Raw genomic sequence first — 26392 nt, 5'->3', positions numbered from 1 at the left:
ATATATATATATGTTTCTGTACAGCCAAGACATCAAACAATGGATTGAAGAAATAATCTATAGCATTGAAAAAATATTTGCAAACTGCTCATCTCAAAAGGGGTTAATGTCCAAAATATTTAAGAAACCAAACCAAATTAATATTTAGAAAAATAATAAGGAAGTTAGAAATGAGAAAAAGTAGGTTTTTCTCAATGTCAGACACGCAACTAATAAACAGGTATATTTAAAAAATGCTCAGCACAAACAATCATTGAAGAAATGCAAGTTTAAGCCACAATGGTAGGCTGGGGATATAAGGGCCTGTCTGACAAGCAGAAGGATCCAGGTTCAATCCCTGGTACTGCACTGGGTGTGGTGGCATATGCCTGTAATCTCAATGCTGGGGAGACTGAGACAGGAGAATCATTATGAGTCTGAGCTGTATAGTGAGACCTATACCAAATAAATAAATAAATGATTAAAAACCTTTAAACCAGGAGCTGGGGAGATGGTTCAGTAGAATAAGTGCTTCCCTGGCAAGCGCAAGGGTCTGAGTTCAATTCCTGGTTCCGCAAAAAAAAAAAAAAAAAAAAAAAAATTAAACCACAATGGCTTTCATGCCACACCTATTAGAATGACTATTATCAAAAAGACTAGTGAAAATAAGTGATGGAGAAGAGGTTAAGTAGAGGAAACTTTCGTACAGAGTTAGTAGGAGTGTACTTAGCACATAATGGAATTATGATTGACAATGTAGATGTCCCTAAAACAAATGAACAAGGAAGCAAATAGAAATGATCTACCATATGGTCCAGCGATTTCACTATTGGGTACATATCCAAAAGAAATAAAAGCGGTGTATTCAGGACAGATCAGTATGCCTATGTACATTGGAAGCATTATTCACACGCACTTGGATAGGAGGTCAGCCTGCGTGTACAAGGACAGAATGATGGCTAAGGAACACAGGTGTGTACGATGGAACACTATTTAGTCTTAACAAAAGGAAATCCCATCATTCATGGCAACATCTAGGTGAGTCTGGAGGATATTACAGGAAGTGAAATAAGCCAGGTGGAAGGGGAATCTCACTTATATGTGGAATCTGACAAGCTCAAACTCATAGGAAGTGGATAATAGAAAACTAGACCAGTCAATTTATACATATGAGGAAAGGAAGGATCAAGGTTTGGGGTGTTTTGCTGTACAATGATCAATGACCAGAGCCGAGGGCAGCTCCTTCACTGCATATGTGACACAGAGGATTCCCCAGCACATGGAGAACTAGGAATCCCGTGGTCCTTCAAGCACCTTTAACCTGAAAAATGGAATGGACATATCTACCTCAGAGCTGTTAGTTTCTCTTCCCATTCTGAAACAAATTCTTACTGGGAGTGTCCTACGCATTTGGAAGATCCTGGACTCCTAGCAGATGCACCTGTGCTCTGCTCTGTGCCTGCCAGTAAGCAGCTGGGAATCCATGGGAAGCTGTCTTTCCTGTCCTTCATCCCATCGCCCTTTTCCAGCCACCCATTGTCACATCACTCTTTCTGGTCTCTGATACCATCTGGAGTGATTTTTTTCGGTCTGCTATAAAATGCACATGAGGGCATCAGAGCTATGGCCTAACCTTCTCAATCAGCTCCTGGCAGAGATTCATGAATACTGTTGAACTGTGATAAATGGGCAAGCATTTGTCCTTCCCCTACTTATTGTAGAGAGATGACTGTCTGGGTAAGTGTCACTTCTGATGCTTGGACAGTCCATGATCTTATTCAGTGGGGACTAACATGCTTCAACCAGCCAAGACATGATTATATCATACCCATGGAACTAGAAGATGAGGGTGGTAATCAATCTAAAAATATCTTTTCCTCTAGAAGACACCAAAATAAACTTAGGTGTTCTAGAAAACTGCTCAGCTGGTCACATTGCTATGTGTTGGGGTGAATTTTTGGCCAGTTCTCGGTTCCTCTGCCCATGAGGGACCTGTAAGTTTTGGGAATGTGTTTATGCCACATCCCTATTAATACCTCATAAAATACTATTTGCCAATAATGTCACCCTATAATTACATTTGCAGAACTCGCGCTGCCTGTGTGTATGTTCTCCTTTCATTATGTAGCTTCAACCTTTATCATGTTACCAATTGACACCATAATTAGTATAGTTTACTGCAGCACTGATTATGAGGGGCCTCCTTGTCAATCAGCCTCTGTTTCTCTCCGAGCAGCCAGTATTCCCTTACCTCAGAGCCTTGGCTAATTTACAGGGCACGCGGGTTCAGGGTTGCTCAAGTATACAAAAAAGGGTTGTTCCCTGGGCCTGCCTGAGCCTTTGTGGTCACTTTTCTTCCAGTCTCGTTCCATAAGGTCCTTGGCACAGCTCAAGCAAAAAGGAATTATCGTTCCTCCAGCAAATGTTAGGGGCTGGGATCTGGGTGCCACCCCAGCCTCACCAAGGATTGCTGGGTGGCCTTTGGCAAGTGGCCAGACCTCTCTGGGGACCCGCCCCCCACCCAGTTCTCTTTCCTGCCCTACCTGCCTCCAGAGCCTTCAAAGAGCTAACAGATGTGGAAGAGCTTTTGAAATAAGCGTGCCATATAAATTCAAGGTGTTTGAGAATGGTTTTCTCATAAACCTGCCAACACTATCTTTTTGGAAGAGACAGAAGTCACAAATCCACTCTCATTTTAATTTATCCTGGTATTTCCTCAGCAGATGGCTAAAGAACGGCTTGTCATGTGTCCTCAGAGCCAGCAGCTACAGGTCTGTGTCTCCTCCGTAAGCCCTGAGGACCAGGGCTTCTCTGGAGGAGCAGATCTGGCTTCCTGTGACCCTCACAGAGGTCTGTGGAGAAGGAAGGAAAGTGCCTTTTTCTCCTCTGAAGTGTCTGGGGCTCAGTATGGGGACAGCAAATGCTGTTTTCTGCCCACCTCCCTATTATAATCCCCTGATTGGAGTGGAAAGACCTCTCTCCCACCTGGCTACTTCTCCATTCTGGCAACTCTGTGCAGGGGACACTGGGCCTGGCCCAGCTTACCTTCCAGAAGCAGATGTGAGACCCGTCATTGAGCTTCCTGGACCTCTGCCCCAGGGATGCCACCCTGGCAGCTGTGTATATTTGTGTCTTGCACACCAGATCCCTATATGTAACCCTAAGCCTAGGATGGGAGCAAGGGGAAGAATCAGAAAACTCTACTTTAGTATAGCAGACTAAGCCTGGCTTCCAATCTAGCATAAAAACCTATAAATAACTAAGCACTGTCCCCTCTACCTCCTGTGTCCACTTGTCACTTCACTCAGAGCGGAGTGGTCTGGGCATGCCAGAAATTTCAAAGTCTGTAAAGCTGAAAATCCATAATTTTGCCCATGGACTAAGTTACCTTCTTGAGGATGATTTCTCTATATTTACACAACTTGCTCCTGTGGCAGGAAGCTGCAAGCTGTCTCAGGCAGCCTCTGGCGCTGCCATGCAGATGTGATGTTTTCCATCCTTAAGTGTACCTCAGAACACCTCCTTCCACCCAGGACCTCCACACAGGAATAGATCCCATGTTTGCCCTTGGAAGCCAAGTAGTGCAAGTCCACTAATCCCTTCAGAATCTGCTTTTCCTTGTTTTCTTACCTTGTCTTGTCCTGTAACCTATCTGTCTTCCTCTCAGGGTACCTGGGGTACCAATTCTAAGGGTCAGCCTCCCGTACTTGTTATTTCCCTGACCAAAATTCATATTGAATTTCAACTTGCCTTCCAGGAAGGGTGACCTTGGCCCTTGCTTTATAGCCTCTGGCCTCTGTTTTCTGCCCCTCTGATGCCAAGATCATGCCACTCTTGGATGTGCCCTCAGTGTCACCACACACTTTCTAACTGTGTTTCCATTGCTGTGCTTTCTCCTCCTTCTCCTGTCTCTTTTCTTCTCACTGACTGCTTGGAACTAAGGCTTCTCCCTCAGAAAAGTCCAGACTCCTCCCCTTCCCATCTCTTCGTGACCCCTCTTACCCTCTGTGGACGCTGCTTTTCACCCCAAGACACTCAGATATTCAATTTGGGGACCTGACAGCTTGGAGATACCAGACTGTCAGCGAGCAAGTTCCACTTCTTAAAGCCTCAGAGCAGATTCAAACTCCCAGTGGACGCGCATGTAATGTGGCTCATGCGATATTACTCTTGCTTAAGTTAGTCTGTGATTTAGCATTCCTGTTTAGCCGTGGAATTCCATAGAGGATATTGCTTGATCCCAAATCTTTTGTCAGTGTAATTGAGCAGAACATCTTTTCAGGTTTGTATTTCAAAAGATGCATTATCTCCCCTCTTCCATTTGTTCTGTTTGAGCTGTTCCAAACTTTTAACTTTGCCCCATTCCTCTGAAGGAATTTGAGTTTTAGGCTGATAATTTATGTTTATGCTGAGAATGCGATTTCCTTTCTGTACCCAGAATGATTAATAGACTTCTCCCAGTAAATTAGTACAAGAGAGGACACAGGTAAATTACTAACGAAAACTAAGAATTTCACCCTGTTCCAGGGATTTCTTCAAGCTCTTTCCCATTCATTTTACACACTAGCTTCATGTCACCTGGACAACAACCCCCTTGACACACGCCTCCCTCTCCCATATTTCCCACCTCCCCAGAGTCTTCCTTCAAGAGCAGGAACAACCAAATCCCCCTACCTGCTGTCAGCATCCTTGTGGTCAGTGAGGATGGTTTCTAAATTTTCTTATAGTCGAAAACCTCAAAAAAAAAAAGATATTATTTTGTGACACGTGAAAATTATATGAAATTCAAATTTCTAGGTCCCTAAATAAAGTTTTGTTGGAACGCAGCCACACTCATTCATTTACGTATTGTCTGGCTGATTTCGCACTCAGATGGCAGAGCAGGGTGGTAGTGACAGAGACCTTATGGCCCACAGAGCCAAAAATATTTACTATCTCCTGAAGAAAAAGTTTGCCAACTCCTCCTAAGAAAGAAAGAGCGCTTGCTTGTGCTCTGGTGGATCTGGGGTTTGGGGAGTACTTGTCCTGTATTTGCTTCAGTTTCAGTGGTGGCATCTTCATTTCTCTTGGAGAAGGCCCCCTCCCTGGCTCTCAGTTCATGTGATCTGAATGGACTTGTTTCTCTCCCACTTGGCCCTGCCCCACAGGTGAAGCGCAGGAATCAGGCTGGAGCCAGTCACCTCAGCGCATCCTCCATCAGGGAGGAAAATTAGTTCTGTCACTTGTCCCCTTGCGTCAGTGAGACCTGTGTCAGGGCTTCTGTGGGAGAAGCAGGCACAAGACAGAGAGAGCAGGAAGAAACGTTAGGCCCTTTGTGACTAAGTGATTTGGTAGAGTCAGAATTAGCAGGCTCTTCTTAGCCCTGGATCCAGCCAGGCCTGATGCTTCAATCCCTTTGTCTGGTGGAGCCCACTCCTTTTTCCTCAAAGCTGTGCTTCTGGAGCTAATGGGCTGCACTTCTGTTACATAGCTCTTACAGTAGAGGGTCTGGCTTACACGCCTGCTAATCTCTGCATGATGGCAGAGAAGTCCCTCTTATTGCCTCAGTTGTGTGTTGGGAAACCCCCAGCCCTGGTGCCATGGAAGCTAAGCTCAGGGAAGACTGCTCAGACCTTCCCAGAAGTAAGGAGGCCAGACCTCTGGGGCCACACTTTAGTCTGCAGCAGAGAGAGGGACTGGGCACCTAAGCCAACGCGGCAGAAATGCCATCACCTCCCCTACCTGAGTGCCTCTATTTTCCCAGGTGGGACTTGGGCTAAACATATCAGCAGAAAAAACACACTGACAGGAAAGTCAGGGTGTGTGCCTGACTTTAGGGGTGGCTGTGGCACTTTATGGGCTGTAGTGTCTTGGGCAAGTCATTGAGATTTTATGAAACTTGTGAATCCACCTCCATGAGAGGTGGGCCTGTCTTCCCTTGAGTGTTGTAAAGAACCATCAAGATAGTACAGGTAAAAATGATCATAAAGCTGTGCATGATGCTGAGGCTGGTAATGGTTGCAAGAAAGGAGCTTCTGGGTTGACCAGAAGGTCTTAGAAGAAGGAACTGGGTACCACTTGGACTTCCCTTCTCATGAGCAGGAGGGATTCCTCATTTCAACATGCTCATGAAATAGATTAGGCAGGTCCCGCTAGTCCTGCATAAAGAAGGAAGAAGCTGAGATTAAGCAGCTTGGGGACCTTGCCTCTGATTGTCCCACTGGAGTGACACCAGTTCTTGAGGATGTTAGTCCAGATACAGCGACATCGTCTTCAGAAACAATGTCTGGCAGAAGTGAAGCAGCAGCTGGTGTGGTCCTTCTGTCCTGGACATGCATGTCCCCCAGCAATGCTAACAGCACATCCTGACCCAGCCCTGTCTGCCTGCCCACCCACATCCCAAGGGTAGTGGCTGCTTCCAAAGGGGTACAGTCTGCAGCAGCGATTATGATGGGGTTTTGGAGGGTGCTCACCATGTTGCACACAGCTCTGGGGTTTCATGGATAATTAAACAGGAGCAGAAAACAGCATGTGGCTGCTTGGGGTTTAAAGGAATCAGTACATATGGACTCAATTTCCTCTACAGCACAAGTGTGTTCAAGCCTAAAGGCAGAAGTATTTGGGATGGGTGCATTTAGAGTGTGCAGAGTCACTAGTCCAAGACCACTTGTGGGTGGCTTCCCTTGGCTAGGATCCATAGTGGGTCTTTGGCAGCCCAGGAAGAAGTCCATCTAGAGTCACACTATTGCTTGGCTCTGCTACAGCAAGATGTTTTCAAAAAACTAAAATGTAGGATAAATCTTATTCCTACTTTTTTTGATTCTTGCATGTTTGCTTTGGATAGTGCATGGTGGTACTTACTGCTGTGTGGAAGACAGTGAGAGGCCAGCTAGCCTGAGATGCTCTAAGCTGACCACTTTGCCAGAGACTAGGAGAAGGATCCAGGGATGTGAAGGGAGCCAGGTGGGTGCGTCCAGTTCAAGGGCAGGTAGAGAAAGTCCTCACCCACTCAAAGGAGACGGGACCAGCCAAGAGACTGGGAAGGAACACAGACTAAAGAGGACCTCCTGGTGGAGCCCTGCAGGTGGGCATCTCCATCCCTAAATTCAGTCAGACCTCTACCCCTTCTGCAGTGCACCAGAACATGGCCTGGCCTGTTGAGGAAGAGCCTGGCAGGAGCCCAGCAGGAAGACTTCATGAAGAACACTGGCTCTCTGTGTTCTCATCCCTAGGCAAGGAGCAGATTCATAAGTGCAAGCAAGAGGAGGGTCATCAGGCAATGAGGAAGATTCTAGGTCTTCTTGCTAGAGTTGAAATGAGCAGGTGAAGTTCCAGAATGTGGATGCTCAGCTGCAGCACAGTGAGTTCTACAGTGCCAGAGGTCGTACATCCTCAAGGCTCCTCAAGACAGAAGCTTCCTAGTGGGCTCCACCCTCAGGGCAAGGGCCTGGGAGGAATGGGAACACTTAAATCTCCTCAAGAACCTGATTTTTGCTGGTTTGCTGAGAGGAACAGTAATTTTCTCTCTTTCCTTTTTAAATTTTTTATATTTTTTGACCAATTTTGCATGCATGTATCTGGTAATCTGAACAACTAATTTCAAGACAACAATACGCAATAAAACAACCATTATTGAATTCCTATCATTTTGCTTAGTGAAAATCTGTATAGTTCTTAATCTTTTTACTATTTTTTATTCCCTTTAATTTGTTTTTACAAAAGGGGTGGGGAAGAGACAGAGATGCTCTTGGATCTCTGTTGAAGGAAAGAAATGGATCCATGTGAAAATAAGGGTTTGGTTACTTGGAAATTCATTTTCTGCTACCCTAGGTAGAAAAATTAACGTATCCATTTGCTCTGAATCACCCCAAATACTCACACGGAGGTGGATGGCTTTTGCTCTGTGTGTGTGTGTGTGTGTGTGTGTGTGTGTGTGTGTGTGATTTCTGCTCTTTAAGAAAATCCAATAAGGTGATACTTGTTTTTCTGCCCTTTGACACTGGAAAGGAAATTGTGGAAGATGAGAAGAGGAAAATCTCTTAAAGAAAGTTCCAGATTTTGGGGGTCAATGGCAGAAACCCCAGGGGATGGTGGTCAGTGCCTGGGGCAATAAACAATAGTTGGGAGTACACAGTGACGGCTTAGTTCTTAGCCAGAAAGTCTGGCAACAATAATTTCCATAGTAAGGTGGGTCTTTCTCACAAACAAGGCTACCCTTCGGTCTAACCAGTCAGCTTAGATAGTCTTTTGAACTTCAGGAGAAGGCCAGGTCAGGACTTCGTTCTTCTGGGGCTGACCTCTTCTCTTGAGTACTAGATGCAGTAGAAAGGAAGGAAAATATAGCTGTGTATAGGGTGCACTTTTGCAATTCCATAACTCTGGGAGGCTGAGTTAGAAAGACTGTAAATTCAAATCTAACCTGGGCAACTTAGTGAGAATTTGTCTCAAAAGAAGAATTTCTGAAAAAGGGCCAGGGATGAGCTGAACTTGATGGCCCTAGGTTCAATCCTTAGTAAAAAAAAAATAAATAAATAAATAAAAATAAAAAAAAATTATATATATATATATATATATGAAAGAGAGAGAGAGAGAGAGAGAGAGAGAGAGAGAGAGAGAGAGATCCAATTATGTTTAAACTATCCAGGAGGAGCAGTAGGGCTGAAGTTGGACAGGCCTGAGGCAGAAGCTCACCAGCTCAGAGATGTTCAGGAAGAAAAAGCCAAGAAGATATGTTGTGGGTGACTAGAGGAGCCTCTAGCCTTTTCCTCTGTCTGTGGCAGCAAGAGAGGATGCATTCAGAAAGCAACAAGCAAATGAAGACGCCAGCTGAATGCTTCCATCTGCAGCTCTGATTGAATTATGGGGAAAGAGGGGCTTGAGGAAGCTGTTGGCTGATCCCTACCATGTTGTGGCAAATGAGGCCCTTTGGCCTCTTGGAAAACCCATGCTTTATTAAAATAAATTAAAAGAGATTGAGTCCTTCTGTTCCCTTCTCCCCTCTCCCCCCATCCTGGAGGCAGCCCCACGCTGCTTACCATTGTTTCCCCTTCAGATAGCTTGCACTGCAGAGGGGCCAACCTGTAATTACTCTGCCTGCCAAAAAGGATGGCTGTCACTTAAGAGGGAACCTGACTGCTTGCCTTTCTCTGGGTCTCTGAATCATGCCAGAGCATCTGTCTGTAATCTCTTCAGCTAGAGCTTTGTTTGAGCCAGCCTAGTGGCAGGGAAATGACAGGGTTGCTGGTGGCCAGAGGAGGCGGTGGGAGGGACACGAAGTTACTTCCCAGGATGTTGGCCCGCCATCCCCAAGCCTCCTCCACCCAGGAGAAGAAGCTTTGGTGTGAGTAGCCAAGGTTTCTGCTTCTACGAGAGAGAGCTAGCTGCTCTATGAGGCCTAGCTGCTTGCATTTCTCAGAAGGAGAAGGGAGACTGTTGGTCAAAGCTGGGATTGAATGTCTGAGAAATCATATCATGACTAGGTAGGGGACCCATGGAAGCAGAGCTCTTCAGTGGGACCACTTGTGATCACAAGTAGGAGACATCCAGCTTTACCTGACATGCACAGAGAAGGAAAATTCTCCTATAACTAATTTGATGGTTCATATGGACTCTGTGCAAGCTGGATCCAGATGTTCTACAAACACATCCCTAAGGGCTTGTCCCTGTCCTCTCTAGACTTGGCCTCATCGAAAGATCCTGAGCTGACATGGCTGCCAGCAGCTTCCAGGAAGCCCATCCATCCCCTGACTGGTTGAGCCAGGGTCAATTTCAATCATTAGAGCAATTGCTCTTGTTAGGACAGTGTAATGTCCTGATTGCCTTAGCCAGGGTTAGATCCTTACCTTCTGGAGCTGAAGCTAGACTGGGCTTGCTTAGAATCTTAAGGACCCCACTGGAAATTATGGGCTATTGGAAAAGAACAGGGGGGTGGGGCCTGATGGATGTCTACCAAAAAGAGACCATGGAAAGCCTCTGTTCTGGTAAGTGACTGAGACATGGATGCTTTCTTCATCCTCTGGTAAGGCCCACCATGGACCTACCCATTCTAGAATAACTGAGGCAGAAGGAATGTTTGAATGTCTTGTCTTCTTCCAAAACCAAGCCTTATCTCTAACGTAGAGCCATCATTGTTGGGTCACTAGGCTCTGAAGGACCAGGAGGGTATCACTTTATAAAACGTCTTCATGCAATTTGCCCTTATGAGTAAGAGATAGTCTTCTTTATAACTCTCACTCACAGATGTAGACATATCCAGGGCCTTCTGCCTCAACTTTGGTTATTTTCCTTACTCTGCATGGATCCCTGTTGTATTTCTAGTATATTGATTTCTTTATACTTCCTAAAGACATAATTTTCTTGAGAAAGATACCATGTACTCTGTGAAAACAGAGCATCCCTGATACTGTGAAATATATATTGGTCTTCATCCCACTGTAGTGGCACAGAACTCTTAAATCCTAGGAATTTCCAAGTTAGTGTCCCTTTATACAAGTAAGGTAACTGGAGGTTGGCAGATCATAGGTAGCTTCAGGATGTAGTCTGGAATTGTAGAGGATTGGAGAACAGGGATTTTCAGTACCACCTCTCCAAGCACAGGAGGGAATAGGGGCTGAATGGCCATGGACTCACATGAGGTTCAGAGAGACCTTAAAGTCTGGAGGTTCTTGGAAGGGGTACATCTTGTAAGGACTTGAACTCTCCATATCCCTTTCCAATGCCTTGCCTTCTAATTTTTTTTTCTTTTGAGATAGGGTCTCACTATGCAATTCAGCCTGGCCTCAAGCTCACTTTGTAGCCCAAGCTATTCTCTAACTCATAGCAATCCTCCTGCCCAGCCTCCCGAGTGCTGAGATTACAGGCAAACACCAGTTTGGCAGATTTTTATGCATGTCTTTTGTAATATTCACCATCATATACTGGCCTATGCAAGAAAGTGTTTACTTAAGTCTGTGATATGCCTTGCCAAATTATTTGAATCCAAAGAGGGAATTGAGGGAAATTTTATAGCAGCTCAAAAGTACAAGTATGACCAACACAAGGCTTGCTATTGGCTTTAAAAGTGGAGAATGAGTAGGGTTGGGGACTGAATCCACAACCTGTATGGATTGGTGTTGTCTTCAGCCAGATTGTATCAAACTGAGTTGGATTAGAGACAGCTGTCCTGGTATGAACTGTGGCAAGAATACCTGCTTGCTGGTGGGGAGAAATCTCCACACATTTTGGAGGACAGGTATACCTTGTAGTCATGGCTGTGGTATGGCAGCAGAGGAAAAAATTTGGTTCTTCATACATTTTTCCTCAGTATCCGACATTTTCTGCTGCCTTTTCATTTGCAAACATACAAGTCTTAAGAATTATAAACTTGGAACTGTGTAGACTCAGATGTCGGAGGCTAACAATAGCTCACTGTGTTGGGATAGTTGAGGTGGTCACAATAAGACCAGAGTCTTCAGTGGAGGAAAGCAGTGCTGTAGTTACAGTGCTGAGGTCTGAACTTGACCCTGTGTAGAAAAGACAATTGGATGAGAAAGTCAGTTAGACATGCTCCCTGCCAGGTGGGCAATTGTCTACTTGGCCTTTAAAATTCCAGGGGACAGACAATATGGCTTCAGGAGACAATTTTGTGATGCAGTGTTTGTCTTTAGTACATTGGCCTTTGCGAAGAATCCCGCTTGCCAGATTGGTCCCTATCCTTGCAATGGAAAGGAGGGATTCCCCTGAGCTTAAAGGTGAACACACTGTCTGTCTTTCTGTCTGTCTCACTGTCAAACAAATGAAACTTGGGCCAAGAAGTAATTATGGTAGGAGCAGCTGCAAATACCCAGGGAGGAAACAAAGACCCACATCCTGAGGAAGCAGTGAGCCAGGCTAAGTTTAGGCATAAAGAAGAATTCTTGGAAATCTGTGACAATTAAGAACTCAAGAAAACAATGAACCAAAAACATTTTTAAAATTATTTTTTAAAAATAATCAGATATGCATATGATGGAATTAACATCACATATTACTGTAGGAATCTGAAGCCAAATGACCTCTGGGGTCACTTCCAGCTGTTCAGTCTTTCATTCAAACTGAAAAGATGAGAAAAATTCAGTTTCTGAAGACCCAAATTAGAGTCACAGGGAGATGAGAAACTAATCAATCCCATGTACTTTGCTGACATGTGGTATTTATGAAGCATCTGCTCTGCATCCAGAACAGTAGAGAAGGAAATGAGACAAGGGAGGACAAGAGCCCTGCCCTCCTGGAATCAGCTGACAAAAATTGCCTGAGAACCCAGGGAAGACCATGTATCAGGTGATGCCCTGAAGACCAGGCATCTCCTCGTACTGTAACTCCATGCAGTTGTGTTGTAGAGTGGAATGAAGCTTATTAAAAAAGATGCCCAGGATGCAATAAAGGACATATTGGAGAAACTGAAGTTCATGAGGAGTAGTAGGAGCTAGGAATGGTTTCCCCAAGAAAGTAAGGGTTGCCTTCGGAACTGAAGAATGAGCTGGTGGTGTTATGTCAACACAGGGAAAAGTTCAAAGATAAGGAGGAGGCTTGACAAGATGACCATCTGCACACATCCTTGCTGCAGAATCTCCCTCTCAGTGCTCAGCAAAGTGAACAAAGGACAATCAGATCACAGGTACAAGTCTCAAAATTCGAAAGGATGCTGGTAGGAAACGTTTGGAATTTTCTAAGAAAATTGAGGCACTAATATGGAAATGAAATAGTGGTTATCCTTGCAAAACTCTCTCTGTACCTTCTAATTTTCAGGAGAAATATTTGACAAAGGGAGCTTAATTTGTAATAAATAAAAAAAAACTTAGAAAAGAATACGATCTCCTCACTATGAATCCAAATTCATGAAATGCAAACAAACCAAACATTGCAAAGAATTCAAGGACCTAAGTACATTCATTGCTAGAAAATAAATATGTGAAAGATAAACAGAAACCAAAAGAAGTCTTTCTTCTAAAATGTGTTCAGTTCAAACAAGGAAAGGTTATTTCAAAACTTGAATAAGCAGAAGGGATCCAGGTAAAGTACTTCATAATTTATTTAAAAAATCTAGCAAACTATTGGTATATACCTCAAAAATGAAAAAGTAAACCACAGACTCACTTATGAATATAGATTTAACTTTCTAAATCTTAAAATACTAGAATTAAATCTAGAACTACAATAAAAATGTTCTCATGACAAAGAAACATTTTGTTGGATATCAATGTCAATTCAATATTAGAAAATCTGTTAATATATTTAATAGCATTAATAGAACAGACAGAAAAATGATTTCTCCACTTGCTGAAAGGCATCTAATTAAATTTGAAAGTCATTTCTGTTAAAATAGATTAGAAATATGAGTTTGAAACTTTTAAACATAGATTTTTATCCATTCATAGATATCATGTGTAATTATAAGACATTTGAAGTGTACTTGGTATGGCTACGAATTTAATAAAGAATGATAATTATCAGAATTATTATTTAACATTATGTGGAAGTTGAAGCCAATGTAATCAGGCAAGATAAAGAAATAATAGTTGCAAACATTGTGAGGAAGAGCAAGAGGGAAAGAGGCAAGAGGGGAGGGAGAGGGAAGAGGAGAGGAGGAGAGGAGGAGAGGGAAGAGCAGGAGAGAGGAGAAGAGGAGGGAGGAGAGAAAGCAGCTTTATCAAAAGTCAGTGCTGGATTTCAAAAATTAGTAAAAAGAAGGGCTGCAAGGACAACCAACATTTCGGCCCTAGTCATTCAATGTCAGTGAAGACTCAGGACATAAGACAACCTGTAGTGTAACATCCTATTACTCAGTGGTGTCCCAAATTTTCTGATCAAGGATTTATGGGGCCACAGAAGAAAGTGATCAATAATGTATAGTGTGACTAAGGAGAGTCACCTGGAGAGAAAACATTCTTTCAGGCTTTCACAGAGAGCAAATTGGTCAAGCAATGGCCATGACTCATCCACATGGCTAACACTGAAAAAGGATCTACAAACTGTAGTTCAGGGTTTCAGGGTAAATCCTGGGGGGATTTGACTGACCTTGTCAGATACAGAAATTACATTTCTTTGGAGGGAGAGAGAATGAAAGTTTAGAAGCTTCAGAGAAAGGCAGGCACATCAGGCCTGCACCCCAACCCCACTGCAGAGGGATGGGATGGGAGGAGTCTGCCTTTGAAGAGGGCAGAAGTATAGCTCTGTGTAGATGGGCTCCTGGCACACACCACTGCACCTTGGTTACATAAAGTCTAGAAATGTCAGTTTCTCCTCTACAAACAGCGATCATATCTCATTGCACCTGAGATAGTTGGAAACAAGACCTACAGAAGATACATGGCTGTGTCAGGCGGGTACAAATTATTCAAGGTAGAGCTGTTATTTTAATATTTTACTTTATTTGGTCAGGGAAGATACTTCCCTGGCACTCTTGATTTAACTACTCAAGTCCTTTCCAAACATGACCAAAGTTAGAAAGCAACACACATTTGCATAATAATCGAACAAACTATGTGTTACTGCTGCCACATACAAAATACAGTAGAGGGGCCGGGAGGATGGCTCAGTAGAATAAGTGCTTGCCTGGCAAGTGCAAGGGCCTGAGTTCAATCCCTGGTTCCTCAAAAAAACCCCACCAAAAATACAGTAGAATTATGGGTGATTTTGTTTTAAAACACTGCATGTTGTTTAATTTTCTGAATGACTTGCATTGAGCATGTTCTTCTGAGGAGAAATAAAGGTAAAAATGGATGGGAGTAAAATGTTTTGGCTCAGGATGGGGAAGAACATCTTGATGAACCATATTGGGGGATGTAAACTAGCAATTTTTGAGGAGAGAAGCTCTTAATATTTATCACGCACATAAAAATATATTGATCAAACTTTGCTACCGGCTGAGTCCAGTCACTAGAAGGGCATGAGAGGGATCAGGCAGGCAGGAGTGGGGCCCCAAGAGCAGGAAATTGGTGGTCCAGCATCCTACTTGGGGAGGAGAGGGCCTGGCTTCAAATTCTCCTTCCAACCACGTAAACCCTACTAGGTCATGAGGTTCTCTGATTTTAACACATCGCTGAAATCAATCTGCCATTGTTTTCCTAAGGATTTACAAACCCAGGTTCGCAAGAAATGTTGGCATCTAGCTTATTGGTTACTTTATTCCTTGTAATATTTTGGTTTTGTCTTAGCCTAAGGGTAACGTTGGCCTCATAAAATGAGTCAGGTAGTGCTACCTCCTCTTTTAAATTTTGCAGAACTAGATGTAGAATTCATATTCCCCTGAAACATTTCATAGGATTTACCAGAGAAGTCCTCTAGACCTGATGTTTCTTTTGTGGGAACATTTTTAATTGACTAATTTAGTTATATATATATATACATATATATATATATGTATATATATATAACTAAATTAGTACATATATTCAAATTAATTGATATATATTATATATATTCAAATTTTCAAATATATATAATCAAATTTTCCATTTTTACCTTAGTCAGCTTTTGCAATGTATCTTTCATAAAGTTTTTGTTTATATTAACTTTTTCATTCCTGTAAGGTAAAATATATTCTCCCCTCTTTTATTCATGTTATATTTAACATCTGTCTTTTCTTTGTTTCCTTGATAAGCATATCTAGAGCTTTTATCAAATATACTGAACTTCTTTCTTCCTATAATTTTTCAGAAAGTTTTGGTTTTCATCTTTCCCATTATTGTTTACTATTGAAAATTTAAAGTGTGTTATTTATATTTATTTTATTTTATGATTGGCATATATTAATTATACCTATTGATGAAGTTCAGTCATAGTCTCACATACATATAGCTTACACTGATCAAATCCTATCCCCCATTGAACTAAGAGAAAGTAGCTGTATATCTATCTTATTTTGTATATACAGATATGTATATATCTATATATTTATATGTATATTTTCTTTTTCACTACAAAATGGTCCTTCATTTATATCCCCCTTTTTTGTTTGGTTTTGTCATAGTGTTTAGACAAGATATCATGTTTGCATCTTGTACTATGAATAACTACTATAAAGACAACGATATGCAATGTATTAATTATTATAACTGTCCTACTAATCTTTTTTGAAACTGTCTCATTGCTATTTCTTTCTCAATAAAATTAATTTTAAAAATCCTATCTCCCTTTATTTGTCCTCTTCTGATACTATTGAGTTTTGGCTGCTTTTGTTTAAATTAATTTCCTTTTTCTATTTACCATTACTTTTATTTGCTTTTCTTTTTATTATGGTAAGAACAAGCAACATGAGATTTACCAGTTTAAGAAAATTTTAAGTGTACAGTATGTGATCATTAATTATAACACAATATTTTAGTAGATCTCTGAAACTTACTTGTTTTCTAAATTTTTAAGGTGAAAACTTACATTATTAATTTTGAAACATTTTCCCTTTTGAATATAAACATTTAAATACATCTATCTAAGCATGTTTCTAGCTTATTCCACACATTTGCAGTTTTTCTTTATTAAGATATTTTCTAAGTTGTTTCTTGTGTCATTTGCTATGGCACCTTGGTTATTTATAAGTCTATTGTTCAATTTTCAAAATACTTGGTGATCGTCCAGACAGTTTTATAGTTTTTAAATCTCTACTTGAAAGGGCAAGGGTGATATAGCTCAGTGGAATAAGTACCTGCCTAGAAGATACAAAGTCCTGAGTTCCAGTCCTATCTAAATAAATAAATCTCTAATTTAATTTTTAAAATGTTAGAGAATTCTGTTTAATTCAAATCCACTAAAAGTTACTAGCAATTTTTTTTTTCATTGTTATTTTTGGTGGTACCAGGAATTGAACTCGGGACCCTGAGCTTACCAGGCAAGCACTTACTCCACTGAGCTGTCTTCCCAGGCCCTAGCAATTCTTTCATTACCTAAGATATAGTCTATGTTGGTGATTATTCTCAGGGTAGCTGAAAAATATGTACATTCTGTTATTTTGCATGGAAGATGTACATTGGTTAAGCCTACTCGGTTAATAGATAGTATAGTATAGTCTGCCTCTTAGGTTCATGTTCATGGTTTGTCTACTTGTTTTGCAAAGGAATGAGTAGAAATATTAAAATCTCCAACTGTAACTGTTTCTGTCTGCCTCTCTTTAGTACTCAGTGTTGCTTCATGTATTTTGAAAGCCTATTATTGTGTACATACATATTTAAAATTGATCTTTCTAAAATCTTTCTAGCTCTTGAAGTTTGTTTTTAACATTCATGGCAACATAAAGCTACTCAGCTTTAATTTTGGGTCTCTTAGATTCCCATTGTCAGCCATTTATATCTTCTCTTTCTTTTTCTTGGTCACTATATAGATGTTCATAAACTTAATTATTTCTCTCTTTGTTTTCCATTTTATCAATCTCTGTGTTTTATTATTTGTTACTCTACTCTGATTTTTAAATTTTCTTCCTACTGCTTTCTTTGGCATTAATCTTTCTCTTTCTCTCCTGTCTTTTTTCAGGCAAAAGCTTAGCATATTGACTTGATTTCTTTGTTGTTTTTTATAAAAGCATTTACCATAGTGATTTTTAAATGAAGATAGTTTTGCTCCAGCTCCAGGGGATTCTGGGTAAGGTCTGGATATATCTTGTGTTAGTCAGAGGTAGTAGTGCAGTGTGCAAAATTGAGGATTCTCATGTGAAATTTTTATTGTAGTTGGAGACATAGCTACAAACAAGACTGAAATACACGGTGTACAGTAAGATGACGATAAAAACAGAAATATGGTAAAGAAATATAAAAGGATGAACATAGACAGTTGTGAGTGCCTGACCAGTAAAGATCCCTGTGATGGAATGACATTTGGTAGAGACCTGAATAAAGAAGGGAGGGATCTATTTGAATGGATGGGAAGAGAGTTTTCCACGCAGAGTGATGACTGCAAAGGCTATGGAAGGCACGGCGTACACTTGAAACCAGGGAAACAAGGAAACAGTGGTGGGAAATGACCTTGGGAAGAAGGGTGGCCAGATTATGCAATGCTTCAAAAGCTATGGCAACCGTTTTGGATTTTATTTTAAATGTAATAGAAAGACAGTAAATATTTTGAGCCGGAGACACCACCAAGATCATCACGGCTATCATTTTGGGATAGAATACAAGAAGCAAATGTAAACACATGGTGTTAGGCGTGGTGGTGCACGCCCATAATCAAACACTCTGGGAAGCTGAAGCAGGAAGATTGCAAGGTTGAGTTTGACCTCCGCAGTTTAGCATATTAAAAAAGACCCTGATTCAAAATAAGAAATAATTTATAGGACTGGGAATATAGCTCAGTGTGAAGGCTGTGGGTTCGATCCCCAGTATTGAAGCAGCAACAAAAACACAATGTACAAGCACGGTGACTATCTGGCTGTTACTGAAGCCACTCTGGCGAGAAGCTTTGGTAATTTGGGTTAGAGCAATAGTGGAGAACCTTTTAAAACTTTCAGTGGTAACAAAGAGACGGCAGCAGCACATGTGCCATAGGGTGCCACCACTGGGTTAGAGGGAGGAAACAGAAATGGGTGCAATTCCAGATGTATTTAGAGGGCAAAGGTCACTGGTATAGTCTGTATCTAGATGCTGCTTAAAGCCTCATGTGTTCACAGGAGGGGACTTTTGGAGGTGGGGAGATTATGGATACATGATGCTGGATTAGTACGGCAATTAGCTTATTATAGTTCTAGGTGTGGGTCATGGGAAGCCCCCCTTTGGGTATGGATGGTATCACCCAGGATAGGATGAAAGGGAAAGGGAGACTTTGCTTCTGCAGGTTGCCACTCCATTGCCTCTTACTTGATTTCTGTGGACTACTTTTTCTTCTGCGATGGCCCTCTGCCATCCACCGTGCCTTGGAGCCAACTGAAGACGGACTGAAGCCTCTAGGAACTGTGAGCCAGAGTAAACCTTTCCTCTTTTACTTTTCAGGTATTGAGTATCTTGTCTCAGCAATGAGAAAAGAAATAAGACAGTCACAAAGTTTACTAATGGATTAGATACGTTAGAGAAAGCAGGGGACCAAAAAGGACTCCATTGGGATCGGTGGAGTTGCCATTTACTGAGTGTGCTGGTCCATCCATTGTGTCAGCTTGAGGGGTCAGAAACTTCTTTGTATTGGCTCAGGGACTCCATGCCATAGGGTCTTAGAGGGAACACCACTAAGGCGTAGAGGGTCCCCGCACTAGGGCGGGAAGGGTCCGCCCTGGAGTGACTCAATATTTAAAGGGGATATAAAGGGGTTGAGGTAGGCTTCTGCACGCCACTTCCTTGGAGTACCTCTGGTCTTTGCAGTCAGTGTGGAAGGAGGAGAGAGAGGCTTGATAGATGCCACAGCTGCTGCTTCTCTTATGCTCACTGTTTTCTGCCACCATGAACTGTTGCCCTCTGCCTTGGAGCCAGCCACATATGAACTGAAACCTCCACTAACTGTGAGATAAATAAACCTTTCCTTCCAGGGATTGAACTCAGGCCCTTGCACTTGCCAGGCAAGCACTTATTCAGCTGAGCTATCTTCCCAGCCCCAAAGGGCATTAGCTTTTTTTTAATTCTGGTTCTGGGGATTGAATTCAGCACCATACTTTTGCCAGACAGGTGCCTATGCCACTGAGCTATCTCCCCATCCCTTCCTTCCTTAATTTTGGATATTGGGTATTTGTCCCAGCAATGAGTAAAAAGTAACTGAGATACTGAGATTGAAATTACTGAGAAACAGAAATTTGGTAAGAAAAATAAAAACTTGGGTCGGTGAGATAGCTCAGTGGTCTAAAGTGCCTGCTTAGGCAAGCTTAGACAAGCTTAGGCAGCACAGGGACCGTGGTTCAATCCAGGAACCACATGCTCCGTCAGTCCCATCCCTAAGGTGGGCTGAGCTGACCAAAAGAAAAAGAAAAAGAAAAACAAAAAAATTGTTTTGGGCTAACTTAAGTTTTTAAAGTCTGCTGTTTATTCAAGTGAGGTTATCAATAAACAACTGGGTATAAAAGAAAATAAGTGACATTCTGGGGAAAACTTGGGGCTGGAGTTGGAAATTGAGGCATTTCTACATAATACAATTAATATTAATATAATATAAATACATATCAACATAAATACTATCAAAGTAGTAAAAGCATTTAATATTTATTGTAATAGTTGTTCACAAACATCAAAAAGTCTACCACTATAAGATTAATAAACTCAGAATAGAATGAAATATCAAAGAAAATCAAATATATAAAGTATTGGTTAAACATGAGCATTACCATTAAAATTAAGAAACATAAAAATGCTTACTATTCTCCAACAATTTACTAGATCATAATTAGCTAATTAACAAAAGAGAAAAAAGAAGGAAGAAAAGTTGGAAACAAAACTATCTTCACTTGAACATGCTATAATTAACTAATTTAAATAATCCAAGAGGACCTATTAGCAATTGTGATAATTAGCAATCCATTAATATTGATAGAAGATTTCAGCAGAGTAGCCAGATACAAGATTAATACGCAAAAGTCATAGCTTTCTTACACACTAGGGGTAACCAAGTGCAACACACCCTGTTCAAAGTAGCAAAAAATGTAAAAATATTATAGGAAGGAGTAAATAAATAGAATGATAAAAAAGAGAAAGCTTTATGGAAAACTCTAACATTTAATAAATTGACTTGAATATAAATGGAGGCTGACTTAATGTTCATGGCTAGGAAGATCTATTTATAAAATGTTGCTTCTCTCCAAAATTATCTAAAAATTTAATGTAACCCCAATAAAAATTGCAGGGAGATTATTATGGAAATCGACAAGCAGATTCTAAAATTCAAATGGAAGATAACTAGTCATGGACAGTCATAAAATTTTGAAGTAAATGATCAAAGGAATGAACTCTCACCATCTAATATCAAATTTATGAAGCACTAATCATTAAAGAAGTGAGGTATTGCTTAAGAATATACAAATAGAGAGATGAAATAGACTATAAATTATAGAAATAGATGCTTGTGTATTTTGGTGATATCATGAGATATACTGATGTTTGAAATTAGTGGGGATTGAAAGACATGTCGAAGAAATGGGGAGAATTGGCCCTACATATTAAATATCAAGACACAGGATTCAGAAAATCATTAAAAATATATCAACTATCAGCACACATACACAGGAACACACAAACGCATACAACATGGGCATAAAATTGTGAGATGATCCAAAGACAACTGTAGGCTTTATCTCAGTAGAAATAGAAAATGTATATGATTTGAAATTATTTAAAAAAATTTAAATATACATGATATAGAAATACCTGAAGTTAAAAGTGAAACTGGTAGAAAATATTTGCATCAAATATATAAAGATAACTCAACAATAAATGAGAATTTTTTGAATAAATAAGAAATTTCAAACCAGTGGAACACTTAGTAAAGGAGCTTTGTTTTGTTTTGTTTTAATTTTGCGTGTTTATATCCGGTAACCTAAACAACTAACTTGAAGGTAACTTCATGAAATAGAGCAACCATTGTTGAATTCCTAATGCTTTATTTAGAAAAATTTTGTATGCTGTTTTTAAAAATACTATTTTTCATTCTTTAAAAAATAAAAAATAAGAGTTAATCAATTTGGAGGACAGAAAGAAAATTCTTTTTTTAAAATTAATTTTGTTGAGAAAAAATTGCAATGAGACAGTTTCAAAACAAGCTGGTAGGAGAGTTACAATAGTTAATACATTGCATATTGTTGTCTTTGTCGTAGTCATTCATAGCACAAGATGCAGACATAATATCCTGTCAAAACAGTATTAGTACAAATCTTAATTATTGAATTAAGAGAAAGTGGCTATATACCTATCCTAACTATTTTGTATATACAGATACAAAATTGTCCTTCATTTGTATCTCCTTTTTTTGTTTAGTTTTGTCAGAGATGAGTATTCCATTGCCATCCAAATATTGTTGGTGCAAGAATTCAGCAAAATATTCCAATATAGTTCAGTAGTCCACAATAGTAGTGGGTTATCCACAGGATTGGCAATGTCTGAACCTGTTGACTAGAGTCTTCCACAACTCTGCATATTAATATGGCTTCTCTTTTCATATCCCATTTCTATATTTTTCTGCTGAATGGTTAAGACCAACATAAAGCAAGACCTATATATTAAGAAATGTAACTTTTGTATCTGACAAGGTCAGTCAAGTCCCCTCAGGACTTATCCAGAAACCTTGTACTGCACTTTGTAGATCCTTTGTCAGCATCAACCATGTGGATGAGTCATAGTCATTTCTTGACCAATTTGCTTTCTGTGAAAGCCTGAGAGAATGTTTTCTCTCCATGTGACTCTCTTTAGGCACACTCCACGTTATTGATCACTTTCCTCTGTGGCCTCATAATCTCCTTGACAGAAAATTTGGGAGACAACTGAGTTAAATGATGTTACAGTATAGGTTCTCCTATGTCCTGAGTCCTCATTAACTTTGAAAGGCTAGGGCCAAAATGTTGGCTGTCCTTGTAGCCCTTCTTTTTCTCTAATTTTTGGTCTGCAAACTTAGGTTGTTAACCCTCCAGAAGAGAAGCTTATTGTTATTACCATACAACCTAGGCTGTTGAGCTTAACCTCACTATCTGTCTGAATATCAAACATCTTAGGCATAAGATGAAACATGTATTTTCCATCAAGTATTGAAAATTCTATTATTGCATTTCTAGCACTTAAATTAGGCAAGCATCGAAATGATCACAAGAAGACATAATCAAATAAATTTACAGAAATAATTTTAATAAACATATGTAAATCAACATTCCAGAAAAAAACTAATTATAGCATGAAATGTTACATCACATTTAAAATATTTTTTTCATCATTTTATGTAACTGATCAAAGAGGTTGACTTCTTTAATGAAAAAGGCAACTTTTTTTTGTTAACTTCTGCCCCTTTACACTTTTTTCAATGGAAGTAATGTTTCAGATCCCTGGAATGAAAGTGTGGTTAGGTCCAGACTTGTCTGTGCATCTTCTGGTGAAGACAAGTCAGAGGAGGTAGGTGTAAAATCATGATTTTAGAAGAAAAGAATCTCTGAAGACTATTTACTTTCATCTTTCTGAATCTTTTAATAACAGTCTTCCTGTGATAAAAATCAGGGTTGTATAACACATAGTATGCCTGGTACACAAACTTCACCCAGTAAAATTAGTTCATGGCTTACCTTTGCATTCTGTGGTACGAGTTCCTGGAGATCAACTGTGGTTTGAAATCTTTTTTTCCCCATAATTTTATTGAGAAATAAATAGCAATGTGACAGTTTCAAATCAAATTGGTAGGACAGTTTCAATAATTTAACACATTGTATACTCTCTTCCTAGTGGTTATTTGCTGTACAAGATGCGGGCATGATATCCTATTTACAAACACTATTACAACAAATCCCTCTATTCATTAAGAGAATGTAACTATATATCTATCCTAACCATTTTGAATGCACAGATACAAAATGGACATTCATCTGTATCCCCTTTTTTGTTTAGTTCCGTCATTTAAATATTATAGGTGTGTGAACTCAGCAAAATATTCTAAAAGAGTCCAGTAATCCATAATAGTATTGGGTCTTCCACTTCACTGGCAGTGTCAGAAATTGTTGACCTGAGTCCCCTACAGCTCAACATAACAGCATGGCTTTACTTCTTTCAGGGTTTCACAGAGAGCACATTGGCCAAGCAATGGCCGTGACTCATCCACATGGCTGACACTGACAAAGGATCTACAATCTGAGGTACAGAATCTTAGGATAAATCCTGTGGGGATTTGACTGACCTTATCAGATCCAAAAGCTACAACTCTTGTTGCATAGGTCCTGCTTTATCTTGGTCTTAACCATCCAGCAGAAAAGTATAAAAACGAAGTACAAGATGTGGTTTGAAATATTAAATGGAAAATTTCACAAGTAAGCAACTCATAAGTTTTAAGTTTCATGCTGTCCCAAATGGTGTGATGGAATCTCAGACCACCTTCCCCATCCCTACGTGATGTGAGTCCTGCCATTGTTCAGTATATCCAACCTGCATATGCTACACACATTCATCCCTGAGTCACCTTTCCTATCAGCTCATCTGTCATGGTTGTGTGCAATGCTTTTTATTCAGGTCATCCTCACATAATGGCACATTCTGTGTCACAGTAGCTACAGCATTTGCATCACTTCATGTCATCACAGATCATTGTATCCCCTCACGTAGGGAGCAGGTTGTGTACCATTCAGAGATATTTTAATCAACAGAGAGACAATATTGTTTCAATTGTTCAATTTTATTAGTAGTCATTGTTATTCTCCTACTTTGCCTCATTAATAAATTAAATTTATCAATTAAATTTATGAGAATTGTGTAAGTATAAGACAACAGTATTTATAGAATTTGTAATAGCTGCAGTTTCAGGCATCTACTGTAGGTCTTGGAACATATCCTATATGATAAACAAAAAGTGCTTTACTCAGATACATTACCAAGTGGGGTCCTGAAGTGAATTCAACTCTTCAAAAAAGCTCACTTTGACAATCTGTTGGTTTTGAAAATTGTTAAGGGGGCTGGAGCTTATGGTAGAACCCTCACTTTACATCTGTGAGGTTTTGGGTTTGATCCCTAGCATTGCTTAAAAACTAAGATTACAGAATAGTTTCTTATGTTTTTTACTATTTCTAGTTAAATCAGACTCATGACAATATATGACCAGGTTAGATGCTGCCTGTGCTAAAAGTCTTCTCCCCACCAAGGTATCTTTTGCCTCTCGCATGCATTGATGCGTTCTGTGTGTCAGTGTGATTGCATTTGGCACACAGTGCTTAAATAGTTCTTCGTGTGTCTTTCTTTCCACTGAACTGTAAGCCTCTGGAGAGCAGCAGCTGAGTCTGGTTCAGTTAGTGTCTCTGACACGTGGCGTACCTAACGCCTGGAGCAGACAAGGCACTCAACGCACAGGCATTTAAGCCGTGCTCCTTTGTCCCTCTGCCTCAGCTCAGGGAAGTGTGCTAGAAATGAAGGTTCTTGAGCACAAGTGTGACATGAGATTGAACTTTTGAAACAACCTGTGGTCAGGAAACTTTCTTAGGACATTTCATATTAGCATATGTACTTAACAAGTAACAGATAATATCAAGCACAACATATTATGTGTGCAATGTAGCATTGCAAATTTAGAAATAATTTTCCTGAATCCTGAGCTCCAATCAAGTTCTCTAATGTTGCATTAACATAGGCCCTTTAGCTTAATATATCCTCTTGATATTTCTTAAATATTTAAGAAATAGAATCAGCCCAGCCATATTGTAGTTTAGAATACATGCAACTAATTTCTCCCCCAAATTCAAGGACCTTTTCCAAATCATGATATGGATTCCTGAATTCACACTGATTTTTAGAAGGAAAAGAAGTCTGGCTTTCCCCGATTTAATATCAATGTCCCAATTTCTAAATGGATTCCCTCTTCCTAATTTATCTCTGAAAAATAGACCTGTCAAGTCCTTGGCATTTTGTTTGAGTATTTCTTTCTTTGTTAATACTGGCAAAAAATTAACACACAGCAGAAGTACACAGGGAGTCTTGTGTGGATGATGTGTTTAGTTCAAAGCATATGGAAAAATGACGCATTTGCTGGGTTCCTCTGACCAGCCCCAGGCTCTTTGAGATTAGTTTTAGATTCATAGACTGTGGTCAGGCATGGACCATGAGGTTCTGGCCCCTGCATATCCAGGAAAATGTCCTTCCCTCCAGGCAGGGTTTTTGTTTTATCACAGTTATCCCAACAGCATTAGATGAAGAAAATAACTTTAGATCAATATGGTCCACTGCCACTTCCCCCCATAAGGAGATAAGGAAGCTGCCAAATATAATTCTCTTTATTGTTGGTACCTCTGTCTTTGAAGGGGCATCCTGGTGCATATATGGTAAGAATAGGCCTGGAAAGTTGAGAGCTATGCTCTGGATCCATAAATATAAGTCTGAAGATCTCTCCTGTCATCTGCTTTGAGCGTGGTTAATCTACATTGGACATTGTCAAGTTTGGGACTGACAATGCTGGGGTTCTGAGAACAAGTTCCCTTCCTCCCTGATGTCCCAAGAATTCTGTTCTGATATACCTTTGTCCTTTGATCTTCAACAATTCACCACAACCATGTCTTGGACTAAACACATTATCTCATCTCATTAATGATTCATGAGTAAATAGGATACTGTGTATACATGTGATTTGAAAATAATACACTCAGAAAGCACAATTAATATCACCCACATTAGACCTTCTGATTGATGCAGTAATAATTAAATTCTCAGTTTTGCCTTGCACACTGTCAAATTTTTGTAATGTGTTTACAAATTTCTCTTCTTCTTCTTCTTCTTCTTCTTCTTCTTCTTCTTCTTCTTCTTCTTCTTCTTCTTCTTCTTCTTCTTCTTCTTCTTCTTCTTCTCCTCCTTCTTCT

The sequence above is a fragment of the Octodon degus genome, unplaced genomic scaffold (assembly GCF_000260255.1).
Source record: "Octodon degus isolate 3935 unplaced genomic scaffold, OctDeg1.0 scaffold00083, whole genome shotgun sequence".
In the NCBI taxonomy this organism is placed as follows: Eukaryota; Metazoa; Chordata; class Mammalia; order Rodentia; family Octodontidae; genus Octodon; species Octodon degus.
This window is presented reverse-complemented; position numbering follows the sequence as displayed.